The following is a 3689-nucleotide window of genomic DNA, read 5'->3' on the forward strand; positions in this document are numbered from 1 at the left end:
AACCCTAAACTTCATCCTATCACTAACCCTCACCTTAATCCTCACCCTGACCCGAATCCTAACCCTTACCTAACTGACACGCTCTCCCTCACCCTCTCCCTCTCCCTAACCCGCAACCTCACATTAGACCTCACCATAAACCTTACGCTAAACCTAACAAAAACGCTCACACTAACCCTCACCCTCACACTAAACCTCACCCTAATCCATAGCCTCACCCTAACCCTAACCATAACTCTAACCCTCACACTAACCCTAACCCTCTTCCTAACCCTAGCCTTACCCCTCACCCTAAGCCTCACCCTATAACTAACCCTAACCCTAAATCCTAACCCTAACTCTCAACGTCACCCTTACCCTCACCCTCAACCTAACCCTAACATTAACCCTAACCCTCACCCTAACCCTCACCTAAACCTAACCCTAACCCTAAACCTCACACTAACACGCACCCTAACCGTAAACCTAACCCTCACCCTAATCCTAACACTCACACTAAACCTAACCCTCACCCTAAACCTAAACCTAACCCTATCACTCACCCTCAAGCTCTCCCTCAGAGAAACCCTAACCCTAACACTAATCCTAACCCTAACCCTCACCCACACCCTCACCCTCACCTAACCCTATCCCTAACCCTCAACGTCAACCTCAGCCTCAACATAACCCTCACCCTCACACTAACCCTAACCCTAACCCTATCCCGATCGCTCACCCTAACCCTAACCCTAACCCTAATGCTAACCCTATCCCTCACCCTCACCTTAACCCTCAAACTAACCCTTACCCTCATCCTTAGCCTAACCCTCACCCTCATTTTAACCCTCACTCTAACACTTACCAACAACCTAACTCTCACCCTAACCCTCACCCTAACCCTAAACCTAACCCTAACACTAACACTAACACCAAACCTAACCCTCACCCTCACCGTCAGTCTAACCTAACTCAAAACCTCACCCTCACCCTAACGCTGACGCTAACCCTAACACCCACCCTCACCCTAAACCTCTCACCAACCCTAACCCTCATCCTAAACCTAAACCTTACCCTAACCCTCACATGAAAGGTAACCCTCACCGTAACCCAAACCCTCACCCTAACGCTAAACCTAATGCTAAAACTAAACCTCACCCTAACCTTAGCCTTAATCTTAACCCTCACCATAACCCTAACCCTAACCCTAATGCTATACCTAAGCCTAAACCTCACCCTAAGAATGATGCTAAGCCTAATACTCAACCTCACCCTAAACCTCACCCTAACACTTACCGTCAGCCTAACCCTCACCCTAACCCTTTCCCTAAGCTTAACCCTAACCCTCAACCTAAACATTATGCTACCCCTAACCCTAACCCTAACCCTCGGCCTAACCCTCATCCTAACCCTAACCCTAACACTAATCCTAACCCTCACTCTCATCCTCACCCTAACTCTAAACCTAAACCTAAACCTAACACTCACCCTCACCCTCACCCTAACCTAACATTATCCTTAACCCTCACCCTAACCGAAAACCTCACCCTATACCTCACCCTCACCCTAACGCTCACCCTAACACTAACCCTCACCCTAGCCGTAATAATAACCCTAATCCTCATCCACACACTAAACCTCACGCTAACACTTACCCTCACCATAACCTTAACTCTAAGTCTAAACCTAAACCTAACCCTCACCCTCAAACTCACCTTACCCCTAACTCTAACCCTAACCCTCACCCTAACCCTAACCCTAAACCTAACTCCCAACCTAACCCTAACCCTCAAACTCATCCTAAACCTCACCCTAACCCTAACATTACCCCTCTCCCTAACCATCACCCTTATCCTAACCCTAACACTCAACCTAACCCTAACCCTACCCCTCACCCTCACTGTCACACTAACCCTAAACCTAATGCTAACCCTCACCATAACCCTAATCCCACCCACACCCTAACCTGATACCTCACCCTCACCCAAACCCGCATCCTCACCGTAACCCTCATCCTCACCCTAAACATCACCCAAACCCTAACCCTCACCGTAACCCTGACCCTCACTCTCAGCCTAACCCTAACCCTAACCCTAACCCTATTCCTAATCCTAACACTCACCCTCACACTCACCCTAAACCTAAACCTAACACTCACCCTCATCCTCACCCTAACTCTAACCCTATCCCTAACCCTCACCCTAACACTAACCCTCACCCTATACCTCACCCTCACCCTAACCCAAACCCTAACACTAACCCTCACCCTAAACCTCACACTAACCCTAATCCTCATCTTCAAACTAAACCTCACCTTATCCCTCACCCTCACCTAACTCTAATGCTAACCCTAACCCTCACATTCACACTCACTCTCAACCTAACCCTTACCCTTACCCTAACCCTAACCCTCATCCTAAACCTAAACCTCACCCTAACCCTTACCCTCACCATAACCCACAAACTAACCCTAACCCTAAACCTACCGCTCACCCTAACCCTCACCCTAAATATAACCCTAACCCTAACCCTAACGCTCACCCTAACCCTAAACTTGACCCTCACCCTAACACTCACCCTAACCCTTACCCTCACACTAAACTTATCCCTGATCCTAACCCTAATCCTAACTCTCAGCAGAACACTCACCCTCATCCTAACCCTCACCCGGACACTAATCATGACCCTAAAGATAACCCTCACCCTAATGCTAAACCTAACCCTCACCCTCACCCTAAACCTCACCATAATCCTAACCCTCACAGTAACCCTAACCCTAACCCTCACTCTACCCCTAACCCCTACCCTCATCCTAACTCTAACCTTCGCCCTCACCCTCACCCTAACCCTAAACCTAACCCTAACACTCATCCTAAACCTAAGGCTAAACCTAATGCTAACCCTTAACCTCACACTCACCCTAACCCTCACACTAACCCTTACCATCAACCTAACCCTAACCCTAACTCTCACACTAAACCTAACCTTCACCCTAACCCTAAGCCTACCCCTCCTCCTAACCCTCACCCTAAACCTAACCCTAAACCTAATCCTCACCCTATCTTTAACCTTAACCCAAACCCTCACCCTAACCCTCACCCTCACCCTAAACTTAATGCTAACCCTAATCCTAACCCTCACCCTAACCCTCACCCTAACCCTCACCCTTACACTAACCCACACCCTAACCTTCACCCTACCCTAACCGTAAACCTAACCTTCACCCTAACCCTCACCCTAATCCTAACCCTCACATTCACCCTAACCCTCACCCTAAACTTTACACTTACCCTAACCCTACACCTAACCCTCAGACTAACCCTAACCTTAACCCTCAGCCTAACCCTTATGCTAACCCTAAATATAATCCTAACGCTCACACTAAACATAAACCTAACCCTAACCCACACACTTAGCTTAACCCTCACCCTAACTATAACCCTAAACCGAACCTTCACCTTCACCCTGACCCTCACCTCAGCCTGACCCTAACACTAACCCTATTCCTAATCCTAACTCTCAGCCTCACCCTCACCCTAACCATCACCCTAACCCTAACCCTCACCCTAACCCTAACCCTAACCATCAGGCTAAACCTAACCTCAGGTTAACCCTCACCCTCACCCTAATCCTCACACTAACCCTAACAGTTACATAACTGAAACACTCACCCTCACCCTCACCCAAACCTCACACTCACCCTAGCCCTCACC

The sequence above is a fragment of the Dipodomys merriami genome, unplaced genomic scaffold (genome assembly GCF_024711535.1).
Source record: "Dipodomys merriami isolate MVZ:Mamm:240054 unplaced genomic scaffold, mDipMer1.0.p SCAF_86, whole genome shotgun sequence".
Classification (NCBI taxonomy): domain Eukaryota; kingdom Metazoa; phylum Chordata; class Mammalia; order Rodentia; family Heteromyidae; genus Dipodomys; species Dipodomys merriami.